Source organism: Hyperolius riggenbachi, chromosome 5 (genome assembly GCF_040937935.1).
Source record: "Hyperolius riggenbachi isolate aHypRig1 chromosome 5, aHypRig1.pri, whole genome shotgun sequence".
Lineage (NCBI taxonomy): Eukaryota > Metazoa > Chordata > Amphibia > Anura > Hyperoliidae > Hyperolius > Hyperolius riggenbachi.
The window spans coordinates 223,610,436-223,626,931 of NC_090650.1; the positions used below are offsets into that span (position 1 = coordinate 223,610,436).

General features: G+C 44.3%; 2 long non-coding RNA genes across 3 annotated transcripts in view; one reads left to right on the forward strand and one right to left on the reverse strand.

The window, feature by feature from the left end:
- LOC137518612 (uncharacterized) overlaps positions 1 to 16,496 on the forward strand; it is a 113,999-nt gene that overhangs the window by 93,118 nt on the left and 4,385 nt on the right. Inside the window, exon 3 of one of the 2 annotated variants that reach the window (XR_011020859.1) lies at positions 6,954 to 7,180. The exons of the other annotated variant lie outside the window; for it this stretch is intronic. This is a non-coding gene — a long non-coding RNA (uncharacterized lncRNA). Of the gene's footprint in view, positions 1 to 6,953; positions 7,181 to 16,496 lie in introns of those variants that run through there. 2 annotated transcript variants of the gene reach the window in all.
- The window catches only part of LOC137518614 (uncharacterized), a 221,861-nt gene that overhangs the window by 57,691 nt on the left and 147,674 nt on the right, over positions 1 to 16,496 (reverse strand). Inside the window, exon 2 of the long non-coding RNA XR_011020861.1 lies at positions 10,021 to 10,111. This is a non-coding gene — a long non-coding RNA (uncharacterized lncRNA). The remainder of the gene's footprint in view (positions 1 to 10,020; positions 10,112 to 16,496) is intronic.

Here is a 16,496-nt window from a genome sequence, read left to right on the forward strand (position 1 = left end):
GAACAATTTAACACATTTTGAACAAAGTGCAACATAATCCAAAATACAGCAGCAAAACTGTGCCCCACTCAATGGGGAAAATCAACATACTTATCAGGAGTACAACCATACATTTCCATCACAGAGCATGAATACATAAAGACTCCAGCTGAGTGGTTTCCGTTATACAAGATGCTCATTTCTGGTCCCCCCCATCTATATCAGATACCCGTGCCCATTCTTGAGAACTTATCCCGCTCTCCCAAACAATCTGTCTTCTATCATGGAAAATTCCGCAAGACCAGGTGTATCCAACCAGCCAGCCCAGATTTTTTGAATTTTCTACGGGCCCCTCTATGTGTGTATATTAATTTCTCCAGCTTTAAGTATATGTTTACTTGTTTTACCCACATATTAACTGTTGGCGGATTAGAGTCCTTCCACATAACCAGAATAAGCTTTCTTGCTTGAAACACTAACCGTTGTAGCATTAATTGAGTTTGGTCTTGTGCCCCCACCCCTGTCAGCAGCCCCAGTATACAGGATTGAAATGTTCTAGTAACTCTTTGCTTTGAAGCCTTATCAATTATATTTAGAACCTCTGCCCAATACCTTTGTAGTTTAGGGCAGATCCAAAGCATGTGTATTAAGTCACATGGTCTCTTTTGCATTTCGGACAAATTGGATCCTCCCGGCAGCCCATTACATACATTCTTTTGGGGGTTAGTAGGTTTCTATGAATTATATTTAACTGAGACAGTTTTTGGGAAGCATTAGACGAGACCATTGGGACTACCTGCAAAATCTCTTTCCAATCTTCCTCGGTCAGACCCCCCAACTCCTGAACCCAGCCTGAATAGCATTTAAGAGGGAATTTCTTCAAGAATTGACCGAGTATAATACTATAACTTGATGAAATGAAGCCACTCCTTGCAGTGTATTGTGCAATTAAATTAAATGTGGGAGATGGATAAAGTATCAAGGAATGGGTAGAGCTTTGTTTATGCAATGCATGAAAAAGTTGAAGATATTGATATTCTAGCAGGGGAGTATTTTGCTTTCCCCCATTAATTGTAATATGTCAGATAAAGTTCTTAGCTTTCCCTGCGTTAAGACCTTTTCTATTGAAGAAATTCCCTCCTTTGCCCAAATTTTTAAAAAAGATAGGTTTGCTAATTCAGACAGCCGTTTATTATTGCTCAGAGGGGTATATGTTGTTAGACCCTGAATGTCTTGCATAGTACGTAGGCGATTCCAGATTTTTAGCATCAATAGTAAAGTGGGGATTTTAGTGCCTAAAAATCCACATATTTCTGCTTCTAATGCCGCGTATATTGAGTCAAACCCCGTCAAGTGGTTTAATAATAGTCTACTGGAGTCGACCAGATCCTCCCTTTCCCATCCGATCAAATGTTGGACTTGAGATGCTAAGAAATAGACCCACGCATTTGGAACTGCCAGCCCCCCTTCTTCTTTGGAGTACTGCAAATATTGCAATTTGATTTTAATCCTACCCTGACCCCAGATAAAGTCTCTGAAAATTTTATCTATGGTCTTAAATAGTTTCAAGTTAAGCCAGATTGGGGCATTATGTCCTAGGTTCTCAACGTGTGGTACGCGTACCCCAGGGGGTACTCCTGATGGTTCCTGGGGGTACTCGGGCTTAATATACTTAACCAAGAATAACAAATTTTAGAGTTTCAGAAAATTATAAATCTTATTTAAATGCCAATTTGGTGTTTTAGCTAATAAAAAGCAATAGTACATGCTTGGAAATTGTTTAGAACCAATTATCATGTACTACGATTAAAAATATATTTGTCAAGGGGTACTTGTGATAATGTTTACTATGCTAAGGGGTACTTGGTGAGTACAGGGTTTTAAAAGGGGTACATACCAATAAAATGTTGAGAAACGTAACACATACAATAACTGTGGCATGGAGACCATTTTTAACAAATTGGTTCTTGCTACAGGAGAGAGAGGCAACTTAGACCATGTTTTTAGTTTTTGTCTAATTTTTAATAACAGAGGATTAATATTGTATTGTTCGTAGAGTGGGGTCTGGGGTTACTACAATGCCTAGGTATTTGAAGGATGAGACTATAGGGATTTGAGCACAGTTCTCCGGGAGAGAGCTATATGGTTTATCTATAAGCATAATTGATGATTTTTCCCAGTTAACCCTTAGGCCCGAAAATTCCCCAAATATGCGTAGAGTTGACATCACTTCAGAAAGTGATTTACCAGTGTCTTGTAAGTAGAGAAGTGTGTCGTCTGCATATAATGCCACTTTTTCTTTGATTGTCCCAAATTTAAAGCCTTGTATTGTATTAGTTGTCCTTATCAATTCTGCTAGGGGCTCTATTGCAATTGCAAATAACAGAGGTGACAGAGGGCACCCCTGTCTAGTCCCCCTACCCAGAGTGAATTTTGGTGTAATAGACCCATTCGCTCGGAGGCGTGCAGTAGGCGCAGCATATAGAATTTTCACCCAATTACAAAATACTGGACCAAATTGCATCTCCCGCAGAACCCCCAATAAGTAGACCCATTCGACACTGTCAAAGGCCTTGGCGATATCAAGTGACAAAACCGCTCTTTCACCCTTATTATCAGCTGGGGTTTGTATATTTAAAAAGGTACGTCTGATATTGATGGCTGTAGATTTTGAAGGGATAAATCCCGATTGATCTGATTTGATTACATTTGTGATTATTTTAGCTAGCCTGTTCGCCAAGACCTTTGCCAGTATCTTAACGTCTGTGGACAATAAAGAAATGGGTCTATATGAGTCTGCTTTTAAAGCATCTTTCCCCGGTTTCAGAAGTAATATAATTGCTGCTTCCGACATTGATTGAGTCAGTTTCCCCTTCTCAAAAATTTCCTCAAAGACCCCCAAAAGTTTTGGGAGCAATATTTCTGAATATCTCTTGTATACCTCGACTGGGAGGCCATCACAACCTGGCGCTTTATTGGCTGGGAATGCTGCAACTGCAATTTCTAATTCTTCCAATACAATAGGAGCGTCTAGCATGACCCTGTCTTCATCGCTAAGTTTCAGAAGGGGGATTGCATTCAAGTAACATGCTAATTCTTCCTTTTCATAGTTTACCTTAGAACTATATATCTCTATATAGAACTTCTGCAGTTCCCCTAAAATGCTAGTTGTATCTGATACCGCCTCCCCTGTGTTAGTCATAAGAGCCCCAATATGATTTGAGGGTTCCTGAGACCTAGTGACGACCGATAGTAAATAGCCAGTCTGGTCCCCTTGCTCAAAAAAAGCTTGCTTCAAGAAAAAGCGTTTATGATTGGCCCTAGTCGCAAGGTGCTCATTTAGATCCTCCTGCGCCTGAAGCCAACTTGCCTTTTGATTTTCCATTGGATTCGCCACAAAGGCTGCCTCTGATTCCATTACCTTTTTCATGCAGGATTCATGTCTCTTTCTAGAAGTTGATCTAATCTTATTAATTTCCGCAATAAACACACCTCTCAAAAAAGCTTTCATCGTTTCCCACATTAATGTTTGGTTGGAGGAGTCATTATTAAATTGGAGAAAAATATTCATTTTTTGAATAATTTCTGAGTGGGTATTAATTAATGATAGCCAGTACGGGTTCAGTTTCCAAGGTAACTTCAGTTTAGTGCCATATTGCGGGTTTTTAGGCAGACCCTTATAGGAGAGTGATCAGAAATTGCTCGTACTAAATATTCTGTTTTATCCACATAAGGTAGAATCTCAGAGTTACCGATAGCTAGATCAATTCTTGAGAGAGACATATGTGTCCTGCTAAAACAAGAATATACCATATCATTGGGATGGCTTTTACGCCACAGGTCTACTAGATTAAGTTCCCCCAATAGTTTCGCCAGAGTTGAAGATTGACTTTCCTGCAGTCTCGATTTAAACCTGTCCAATGTTTGATTCAAAATCATGTTATAGTCCCCAATCCAAAGTATGGGTATAGACATTTTGTCTTTTAGCAGTTCTATTATGTTATTCAAGCTGGAAAGTGAGAAGGGGGGTGGAATATATATAGCTACTATTATGCATTCCACAGAGTTAAATCTGCCATGAAGTATCACATATCGTCCTTCATTATCTATATGCGATTTTATCAATTGAAACCCTAGTTTGGCGTGAATAAGAATAGATACTCCTCTCGAATATGAGGTATGGGTAGAGTGGAAAGATTAAGATATCCATCTTTTAGAGAGCCATTTTAACGTTTGTAGAGTTAGGTGGGTCTCCTGAAGACAGATTACTAGGGGACCTTGTTTTTGTATAAATGATAAGATGGATTGCCTCTTAATGGGATCCGCCAGACCTCTCACGTTCCAGCTTAGCACCACAACCTCAGCCATATTTTCTAGATGTTATCATCATCAGCCAATGTACATGGTTATCCCAATTCGAATAATAACAGTTGCTGCTGCATTGGAAAAAGAAATAAAATAGTATCAACATAAACATAACTATCTCCTCCTACCACCATATATTGTAGCAGGCACACCTTAACTGACATAGTGATCCTCACTCAGAATATATATATATATATATATATATATATATATATATATATATATAGAATCAACGGTTATTTAAATATACCACTGGATCAGATTGCTAGTATGGTGGTGCTACTAAATTACGTTCTCCGAAGTGTACTCTCTTTGTTTGCCAATGGGGTTTGGAACGTTCCTCACAGAAGAAAAGGTGTGATCTTCTACTCCCAACCCATTGGCTTATCACAAAAGTTAAGACAGGATAGCGATCCTGTTTAGGTGGCTTCCCCCTTTATTATTCAAGTTGCCATTGGGTGAGTAATACGCTTGATCCCTTGATATCATAGTTCCTGACAGGTAGTAGGCTTATAATAACAAAGTTCTCTATCTTCTTCTATTATGGGAACAGGAGAAATCAAAAACAGTACCTTATATTCCGCTACGACCGTCAAGCTTCCTCTGTTGCAAGTGCAGAGTTTTTAGCCAGATGCTGTTCATTTTGATCTAGCCAGTTTATGGCCTCTTTTGGGGAAAGAAAAAAATGAGCTTCATTCATTGCCAACACTTTCAATTTAGCTGGGTACAGCATTGCATACTGCAGCTGCAGCTTTTGTAGACGTTGTTTTACATCATAAAACTTCGCTCTCTGCTTCTGGACTTCAGCCGAGAAGTCTGGGTAAAAGGATATTTTGTGATCGCCATATTTGATGTTGCCCTTTAGACGAGCATACTTCAGAATTGCTTCTCTGTCCTGATAGTGCAGTAATTTTGCTAATATCGGTCTTGGTGCAGCCCCTGGTTTAGGAGGACGTGCTGGGACTCTATGCGCTCTTTCTATAGCATAGAGGTTAGAGAAGGATTCCCTTCCGAATGTTTCTATGAGCCATTGTTCTATAAATGCAGTAGGCTCTGACTTCTCCACCTTTTCTGGTAGGCCCACGATCCTCACATTATTTCTGCGCAGCCTATCTTCTATGTCGTCTGATTTATCTGTGTTGGCTATGGAGTGCTTGATCACTCTTACCAGGTCCCTTAATGCAGGGGCCAGAGAGTCTTCTACTTCACTTACTCTTGATTCCAACTCAGAAGTTATTTTTCTGATGTTGGACATATCTTGTCGTATAATAATCAGCTCTTCCTTCAATCCCCCAGTCTGCTGTGTGAGGGATAGTATAGCGTCATTGCTTGTATGAATTGCCGCCAGTATAACACTCAGTGATGGTTCTTTGGGGGGAGGGGGGCTATCGGAGTTCTAAGCGCTTGCAATTCTGTTAGCTGCAGCAGGTACTTCTAACTGACTGTTAGTTTCCCACTCCTGCTCTGCAGCCTCAGCGCCATTTTGATTATCTGCTACCTCCTCCTCTTGTATCCCCCGAGCTTCCGCACATGCCTTGGCTTGCTGTATTCGTTCCCCCTGCGTACTGCTCTTTACTGACCTCGCATCCTTGTTGGCATACTTTTCCAGTCTGGCCGCTACTTCCTCAGTTGAGGAGCTTGCCGTCTGCGAGCGTGTTTGTTTCGAGACAGCGCCATCTTGCTTGCGCGGCGTCTCAGCAGGGCCTTTCTCTTCCTTGCCTTTTCCCTTCATCATGTCTGCCTCGTAGTGCTTCAGAGCGGGGTCCGTGTTGTCTCTGTCACTTCGCCTTATCCCCGGGAGTATTTGTGATTGTGAGCGGGTGATTAAAGCCTCCTACCAGGATCAAATAGCCAGGATCAAGCCGGGAGCTTTGCGAGACACGTCCTCTCACATTGCCTGCTGGCCACTCCCCCCAGACTGTATTTGCTGTCCAGGATACTTTGAAAGTGATGTATTTAACAGCAGTTAACCATGGAGCTTCTACAAACGCAAAAAGTATAGGGGTCGACTTATACACGAGTCACATGAAACACTGAGCCCAATGAGTAATGTGTGTACTAATAGTGACATTCCCATTTGCAGCAATTTACCCAGTGGTAAGTGCAACTTTGAGGAAAGGAAATGTCAGGAAACACAGGTCTATAAGTCCTGGCCACAACAATTAACAAGGAAAGGGGCAGAGGGAAAATACTGAGCTGCATGAAAGGAAGTGAATAATTGCAGTACTTGGGAGCCTGGATGGAGTATTGGCTGCACTTACGATACAGGAGGGGTTAATGGCTGCAATACTGTATGCAGTGCAGTTATTAACCCCTCCTGAACCCCAAGCGCAGCCATTAACTTTGCTGGGTAGACTTATACTTGAGTCAATAAAAAATTCCAGTTAAAAAGGTTGATTATTGCAGTTGACTTATACACGACTTTGACTTGTATTCGAGTATATACGGTATTTGCTAATTTTGTTGTCAGAAGAAATGTCTTTGGATTCAGCATCGATAATGTTTTAATTGCTTTATGTGGTGAAACAAAATTTACACTATTTTTTTTTTGAAGGGTAGTTAGGAATTTATTTTGACAGCACATTATAAAATTAAACATTTTACTTTAGGTTTATGGGCAAAGACGCCCACCAACATGCCTGAGCTCATCTTCTGTAAGCAGAAACTGGCGTAAATTCCTCCAAGCTGAGGCGCAGGCGGATCAACACTTCTCAGAAATCTTTCCATGCAGTCTATGCAGCCCTTGGGAGACACACACAGTACTGGAAGCAAAGTTTCCCACACTTTCTATGCACACAATTATATGGAACCCTGGCTGACTTCCTCAGTGAAGAAATAAACAAACAGAATGTTCTGGACTTATTTGTTTATCTCGGTTCTCATTATCTGGTTTAAGGACTTGCATATAAAACAGATCATGTCAGATCATATTCATTCAGGAATACTGAAAATTCAAAAAGGTTCACAGGTTAAAATTTTTGTTACCAGTGCAAATGGGATTCAACATATAATAACCATTTAACGGTCTCATGTGGTAACACTTTTCACACCATTTTGCTCTTGTCGGAGGGACAGACAGGAATTTCCTTTGACAGAACAGTATAAAAATAAAGGTTTCACTTTATATTTATTGGTAACGAGGTCGCACAACATCTCTGAAGAAGGAATAGGCTGAAATTCCTCTAAGTTGATACAGAGGGCTGATCAGCAGTTATCAGAATAGTTTTTTTGCAGTTACTATTTTCCAAGCAGGCACAAAGGTTCTAGGGCTCTAGGTGCCCAAGCACCCCCCTTTTTATAAATCCATAAAAGGCCCCTTTGGCTGCGAAAAGGCCCTTGCTGTGATAAAACCCGCCCACTGTGTGTGGGAAGCCCTGCCCACCCATGGGAAGCTCCTCCCCATCTGAGACACTTTGGAGTATAGAGGTCCCACACGGGAATCCTAGTGTAACCATTCCCGCAGCTGTGTGGGAGCAGGTAAGATGCTGTCTCCCTGACAATGGTGACCTCACCCTCCCCAGCATTCACAGTGACCTCTCCCTCAACCTTGCACCCACAGGTATCTCTTTTCCACCTAGGACCCATACTGACCTCTCCTTCCGAAGCATTAACATTGCAGGTATCCTGCAGCCCCCAGCACCCATACTGACCTCTCTCTGCCCCAGCACCTACATTGACCTTTCCCTACCCCAGCGGCACCCTTCCTGTCCCCAGCAGCACCCATAGTAACCCTTCCCTCGCCCAGCACCCAGAGTGACCTCTCTCTTTCCCAGCTCCCCAATGACTTCCGCTTTCTGCAGCACCCACACTGACCTCTACTTCTCCCAACATCCACCCACATCATTTACCCACATAGCTGACAGGCCTGACATTGCACCCAGTACTCACACCTGCACACAGCCTCCACATGGCACCCATTATCTGCACCAAGCACCCACTTAACCAGTACCCGCACCAAAAAACCTGCATTTAAAATCCATGTGACACTCAATGCCCACCCATAGCCAGCACCCAGTACAGGCAGGGCACCAAGAATTCGCACAATGTGACACCCAGGAACTGCACCCAGCACCCACATGACATCCAGTACATGCACCCAGATCTCACATGACACTAAGTACCTGCAATTAACACCCGCATGACACTCTATACCCACCCATAGCCAGAACCCCCATGCATCTGCATACAGCACCCACATGACACCCAATACCCCCCTAGCCAGAAACGAGGAGGGAGGAACGCAGCCACCGGTGACAGATCCGACTGACTCCACACCATTGAATGCAGCCAGAGCTTCTGTGACTGAATATATGTGTTAAGCGGGGAGGCTCAGGGGGATGGTTTGGGACAGTTGTAGAGTGGGGGAGAGGGGGTGAAGGTCCCATGTCACTGCAAGTCAAAGTGGTTGGAAGGAAAGGTCCCCCACCACTTGTGTGTACTACTGTGCATTTTGGGGGGAGGGAGGCCAGGCACCTTTCTTAAATTTTAGCACCCCCCACTTAAGGACCCTCTGCATGGCCCTGGTTAGTATAGCTTAGAGCTGCGTGGGGAACCTTCGTGTGCGTGTGCGCAGAGATTTTCAATCAAGGTAACCAGAGAATATAAGCGTGGGACCTTTCCGAGGATATTATCATGGAAATATTATTAACCCCTTCCCGACCGCAAAACGCCAATAGGAGTCGGGAAGGAGGCAGCCCCAGGACCGTGCGCTGCGCACTATAAACAACCTGCTTATCGCGGCTAGCAGGTTGAAAACAGAAAAAAAACAACCCATAATCCCTTGTACAGCACTGCGATCTACTGCATCGATGTACGGGGGACAGCTCTGTCACTGAGCTGTCCCCAGGGCAGGCACACAAAGTGATTCCTCTCACAAGGCGATGCCTATGAGAGGGATCACGCTGATTGGAACTCGGGGGGAGGGAAGGAAGGAGGGAGAGAGGAATATAAAAATCGTACAAAAAAAAAAAAAAACACATTTTATTAAGAAAAAAAAGTATATAAATTAATAAAAAATAAATAAATGTTGCAGCAGCAATCAAATGCCACCAACAGAAAGCTCTGTTGGTGGCAAGAAAATAGGGGTAGAGCCATTTGTGTGCTAAGTTGTATGGCCTTGCAGCGAGCTGTTGAAGCTGCAGTGGCCTGAATTGTAAAAAATGGCCTGGTCACTAGGCTAGTTCACACTTGGCGCTTGAAGCGCCGCTAGCCCACAATCGTGTTTGACGCCGCGATTTGCGGCTAAAATCTCTCAATTCAGCATGATTTGCGCTTGTGATTTCCATTGATTGATCAAAATCGCAAATGCCCCCATACCGTTCATTTTCCAAATGCCAAATTTCAACTGTTTAAAAGAAATTCAGCACCCTGATACTGCGCTCATAAAACAAATAGTAAAAAAAAAAAAATATATATATATTCCTAGGGGATACGATACAACTCTTATATAAAATACAGTCACAAGCAGTAACCACGCATATATTGTCCTAATCCAAACGATAAAACAATAATATTCCTATGGGAGCGATCTTCCTAGCTGCGTGCACCATCAGATGAAACAGTTCTTTAGTAGGTGGTTAAGCGCTTTACACTGCCTGTGCTTCCAAATGCATAAGAAATCTGGCTTAGAAAAGCCCCCCCCCCCCCCCCCCCCCCCACCTTCGGGGAAAGACTCACCAGACTTCTCGGCCTCCAAGGCCTATTCTCGCATCCGGGTTATTGGCCACCCCGCAGCCTCACTGGCACTCCTCTCTCGATTGTCCCCAGTCTGTATAGGCAAAAAAGGGATTCCACATTGCGTAAAAGCGTACTAGTTTATTAAAAATGATTAAAAGCAAAGTGACAATGTCTGACCACTGAGGCAGTTCACATAAGTACAAAAAAGCCAGCTCCTTGATGTAACATGCAACCTGTTGCCAGGTCCAGGGGAATGCAGGGATGAGGTGCACTTAGCATGTGACAAGTCGCACGCCTCTGTCATCTAGCGTCCCTCTCCGGCAGTAGCTTACTGGCTAGTGTATCAGAAAAAATTCGAGCCTGCTGCACACAAACACTCCCGCCGCGTCCAGAGGGCACTGTGCGCTATGACGTCACTCCGTGGCTCCGCCCAACGTTTCTTTGCCTTGGCAACTTCTCAGGGGCTACGGAGCCACAGAGGGTGACGTCCTTTATCACTTAACATGTGCGCTGTGCGCCTGCGCACTCTCCTCGCTACCTTCACGCCCATATTTTTCTCACTTAGAGATGGTGGCCTGTGCCAGTGCCCCACCCCTCCCACTCTGCTATGTTGTATTGGCATATCGTTTGGACAGCTGGGAATCATCTCCACCCATCTTACTACTTTTATGCTAGATAAACGCCTCATGCAGCAACCCCTGCATACCCTTTACAGAGTGTCATAAGAGCCACAGTTAACCTCCTTGCCGGTTATCCCGAGCTCAGCTCGGGGTAACCTGCGCAGGAGGATTTCTCAGGCCCCGCTGGGCCGATTTGCATAATTTTTTTTCCTACACGCAGCTAGCACTTTGCTAGCTGCGTGTAGTACGCGATCGCCGCCGCTCGCCGCTACCCGCCGCGCCGAGCTGCCCCCCCCCCCAGACCCCTGCGCAGCCTGGCCAATGAGTGCCAGGCAGCGCTGAGGGGCGGTTCTGGATTCCCTGTGACGACCCGACGTCCATGACGTCGGTAACGTCATCCCGCCCCGTCGCCGTGGCGACCGGGGAAGCCCTGCAGGAAATCCCGTTCTCAACGGGATTTCCTGCATACTCTGATCGCCAAAGGCGATCGGAGTGGGTGGGGGGATGCCGCCGCTCAGCGGCTATCATGTAGCGCCCTGGGCTCGCTACATGATTTAAAAAAAAAGTGCGGCGCTGCCTCCTTGCTGGATTTTTTAGACCGGCAAGGAGGTTAATGTGCTACATACATAAATTCATACTGCTCCAGTTATCATTGTTATACATACAGTGTCATATTAACCACAAGCCATTGTGCTCCTTGCACATAATGTACTGCTCTAATTAAACAGCCATTTAGGACAGATCCCTTTTCCCTCATTCCCCCCCCCACCCCCTCACCCAAAAAGGAGTACACCTCAGACAATACCTCGCTATCCATTATATATGAAACAGTTAAGATCTATATCTACATTGTGACCCACAGGAACCAAAGTGTTCATTTTGTATATCCATTCAGTTTCTAGCTGAGAGACTTTCCTCTCACGATTGCACCCCCTCCAATTGGGAATTTATTTCTCAATTCCACAGATCTTTAAAGTTTTGATGTCACAATTGTGTTTCTCACCCACGTGTTTAGACAAGTTATGTTTCTGAAATCCTTTTGCAGAATTACGTATGTGCTCGCCCCACCTTTTATATAAAGCCCTAGTGGTGCGCCCTATATACTGCTGGCCACAGCCACAGGTGATTAAATAAACAGCAAACTTGGTGCGACATGTAATAAACCCCTTAATTTTATAGGTCCTTCCAGTGCTAAAGAATTGTACCTCCTTACATCTATATGTCAATCCTTCCTCACAGGCCCTACAACTTCTACAGGGGTAGAATCCATCCTCCTGCCAAGGATTAAGGGGTCTGCTTGGGGGGTCGACACAACTAGGGGCCCCCAACCTTAAAAATTATTTAGCCCCTAGTTGTGTCGACCCCCCAAGCAGGGGGGCAAACTGTCATTTTTCAACTACCATTTTCAACTGTCATTTTCTAACTGCCAAATTTTAACTGTCATTTTTCAACTGCCATTTTTCAACTGTCAATTTCCAACTGTCATTTTCCAACTGCCATTTTTCAGATGCCATTTTCAACTGTCGTTTTCCAACTGCCAAATTTTAACTGCCATTTTTCAACTGCCATTTTTTAACTGTCATTTTTCAACTGCCAATTTTTAACTGTCATTTTTTAACTGCCATTTTCAACTGTCATTTTCTAACTGCCAAATGTTAACTGTCATTTTTCAACTGCCATTTTTCAACTGTCATTTTCCAACTTAGCCTCTTTAACCCCTTTGTCCCCCGTGCAGGCTGGGATAGCCAGAATATAGAGAACGGCCACGTGGGGTTCCAACCCCTGAGCTATACCAGCCCGCATGGCCCATGGTATGGGGCAACATTGCAATAGAGGGGTTGCCAAGCCTCCCCCTCTCCCCTGAGCCCTAGGCCAATCCATGGACAAGGGACAGTCCCCCACCTCCAGTGACTAGGAGGAGGCGGGGGCCAATGACACCCTTGGGGGGGGTTATGGTGGCATCTGGGAGTCCCTTTTACTTAGTATAGCTGAGAGCTCCGTGTCGTGCAGACACTGCCCCACCACTCCCGCTGTCCTCTCCACCCACCCAAGCCTATTGCACCCGCCCATGTCATGATGGGTGGTGTATGTTATCATACCTCCCAACTTGTAGAGCCAGGAAAAAGGGACACTAAGACATACCCCTGCCACACCACGCTGCAATTTTTCAAAACCATGCCCCTCCCCTATACAGTTTCCTCCTCCATCCTATGCAGAGATTGGTGCATGGAGCAATGGTAGGCAAGCTATTTAAAGAATAATCGCAGCACACATATGTATTGAAGGATATACATTAGAATAAACAGCTCTACATCAAGAGTTATGAATATATTAAATAAGAAAATAAAGACTGAAATGTGCAAATTATTAAATTCTTTATTTCTGGCAAAAAACTTCACATATCAGAAATGTTAACACGGTGCCTACAAGTGCATAACTCTAGTCCCAGGACTGTAAATGCCTAAAATCACACAACTAACCATAATTAAAGAGAATCTGTATTGTTAAAATCGCACAAAAGTAAACATACCAGTGCGTTAGGGGACATCTCCTATTACCCTCTGTCACAATTTTGCCGCTCCCCGCCGCATTAAAAGTGGTTAAAAACAGTTTTAATAAGTTTGTTTATAAACAAACAAAATGGCCACCAAAACAGGAAGTAGGTTGATGTACAGTATGTCCACACATAGAAAATACATCCATACACAATCAGGCTGTATACAGCCTTCCTTTTGAATCTCAAGAGATCATTTGTGTGTTTCTTTCCCCCTGCATCTCTCATGCACTGAAGTTTCAGGCTGCTCTTTTCTTCTTGCAAACTGCTTTGCCCTTGTCTGTAATTCCTCACTATGTGAAAGCCCAGCCAGCTCAGAGGACGATTTATCCAGCTTGTAAAAGATAAGAGAGAAGAGAGAAGCTGCTCTAATCTAAATAACACACAGGCAGTGTGCATAGAGGGGTCTGAAAGGGGGAGTTCATAGCAGAACCACAACACTGAAGAACTTGGCAGCCTTCCAGACACAGGCTGACAAGTCTGACAAGAGAGAGATAAGTTGATTTATTACAGAGACTGTGATAGTACAAAGTGCTGCAGTAAGCCAGAACACATTAGAATAGCTTTTGGAACTTGTAGGATGATAAAAAACAGGATGCAATTTTTGTTACGGAGTCTCTTTAAGGCTCTTGTATCACAATATGGGTTATTAATAAGAGCACTAGCACAGAGGAATGCAACCAATATGATTGATACATACAGGATTTCTAGCACTTCACAAGCATATTGAAAGATAAGATATCTACCTCACTATTCAGATGCTCTGTAACCAGGTAGCCAGGGTATGGATCCCTGTCTCACTCTCTCTCAATTTCAGACATTCCTTGCTGAGCCTGTAGTTTTATGTTGTTGTGCTGCTGATGAAGTTCAGCGTGAGGCAAAGCTGTAGAGTGTGATGTGCTGCATGTATTTTAGCATTCTCTGCAAAGACTGTGGGCATTGAAACAGTTAACTGCAAACTCTCCTGCTCTGTGAAGAGGTTGGGACATTTGACCAAGACCAGTGCCCTGTAATGCTGTGATAGAGGCTGCAAATCGTTAGTGCCACGGCGAAAAACGTGACACTTGGCCAGTCTCTGTTATGGGGATTGGGATGGTAATTAATGTCTGTAAAGGTGGCTGTTCATGTTATGGGGGAGATGGATGGACTTAGTTGCAGTTATCACAGAAAGCAGATTGTGGAAATATTACCATTTATAACATACAGATAAAACCTGACACGTTGTAACTTGTCAGTGGGGCATAGAAAGATTTACTGATCTAAGTATCTAATTTTTTTTTTTATTTTGCTTCAGGTATGCTTTATAATCCAACATCTTGTAAAATGCCAGATTCTTAGTCCCGCCCCTTGCATGTTTTTGTCTTATAGTTGGAGTTCCCTTTTAAAGTAAATGTGAAGTTAGTTACAAAAAAAGTTAGATACTTACATACAGGGCCGAATTTAAGCCAAGGCCACATAGGCTATGGCCAAGGGCACCATAGGATCAAGGGTGGGTGGACAGCAGGCTATACTAGAGGGAACGGTCACCTGGCTATCTATACTGGAGGGAGGGGGGTCATCAGGCTATCTATATGGAAGGGGGGGGGGGTCATCTGTTTTCTTACACTAGGGAAAAGGGAGGTTACCAGGATACCTACACCAGAGGGAAGGGAGCGCGGTCATCACCTAGACTGGAGGAGGAAGGGGAAGGATCTTCTAGCTACCTATACCTGGAGGCGGGGGGGGGGGGGGGGGGGGGGAATCTGACTATAATGACAGTGGCCTTGGGCAGTAAGGAGGACAAATCCAGCCCTGCTTACATATGGACAGGAAAGGCTCTGGATACTATAGAGCCTTACCTGTCCTCTTTTGCTCCTTTCATTCCAGCATTGTCACCTCTTTTGTTCGAACTGGTCAAATACACATCTGTTAGCCCTCGGAAGCAGAGCTGGGACAAGGTCCTCCAGCACCCAAGGCTGAGACCCCAAAGTGCGCCCCTCTAATTCTGCCACCCCAGCCATCACACACGGATTGCTATTAGACTAAGAGGCACCACAGGGCCCACAACCTCCCCAACACCTTAATATGTAGTTATCTGGCTTGCAGTCACTGGTATGTATTCCCTTTTCTTATTTCTTTCTGCCTCAAACACAATTAGGAATGACAGCTGAATGAATTCTGCGCCCCCTCTTACACTGCGCCCTGAGGCTGGAGCCTCTCCAGCCTATGCCTCAGCCCGGCCCTGCTCGGAAGCACTCATTTCCCTGAGTGGCTGCATACTACACATGCTTGAGCATGCATTCATGCACACCCGCACAGGCGTAGCATGGAGCCGCTTATTTTCATAAGCACACAGGGACATGAGTGCTTCTGAAGCCTTCTCAGGCAGAAAACTTAAACGGGTGTGACGGCGCTGGAACAAGTGAGGAATGGGAGGGCTATATAATATCCAGAGCCTCCCCTGTCCATAGGTAAGTATCTGAATTTTGATCCCATGACCCCATATAAAAAAAGAGGTAGATCCAGGAGCCGTGGTAGGAAGGGCCCCAAAAGACCTCAGAGCAGGCCCCACAGCCCTTCAGGCTCCCCTAACGGCTTTAAATCAGTATCTTTTGAAAAGACAAAAAGGGATGTACATAAAAAGAAGGAACATTCTAAGAATGATAATAGGCCCAATGAGAATAACAGTAATAAGACCCATACACCCACCTCCAGGGAAGCAAAAAACGGGGATCAGACAGAAATCTCGGATTCGAGTGGGGAGGAGGACATCAGGCAGACGCGCAGTCGGTCCAGCCGCCAGCAGTCAGCGAGCAATTCCCGAAACAAATGACAAATAATATTATCAACTTATCCGATTTTTCTCTAGAACCCAGACATATAAGTCTCCTGGAAAGGGGCTTAAGTTTTGTCCCTACTGCCTTGGGGGACGAATTTGTCGTCTACAAGGACATTGTATTATTTCTGAGGAGACTTCTTTTAAAACTTATGTTTGGGAACTCTGGTGAACAATCTCGGATGGTACAAAGCTCCTTAACTCCATCTGACATTGACAGGAGGGCTATAGTTGAGCTAGAGTCTTTGAAAGACGAACTCGGTGACTGTCTGGCGGAGGACGACGAGCCCTGCGAAACAAATGCGCCCTCTTTTACTAATCTTAAGCCGAGATCAAAATTCATGCCCTTGACTACTACTAACAAATACGTCTCGGTGTTTCTTGAGCTGGTTGAAAATGACCTCAGGGGAGTGAATTGGAGCATTGCCCCCCCTGTCCAGAATATCTCTATGATGGAGAGAAAGGCACTTCAGGAGCTACAGGATGC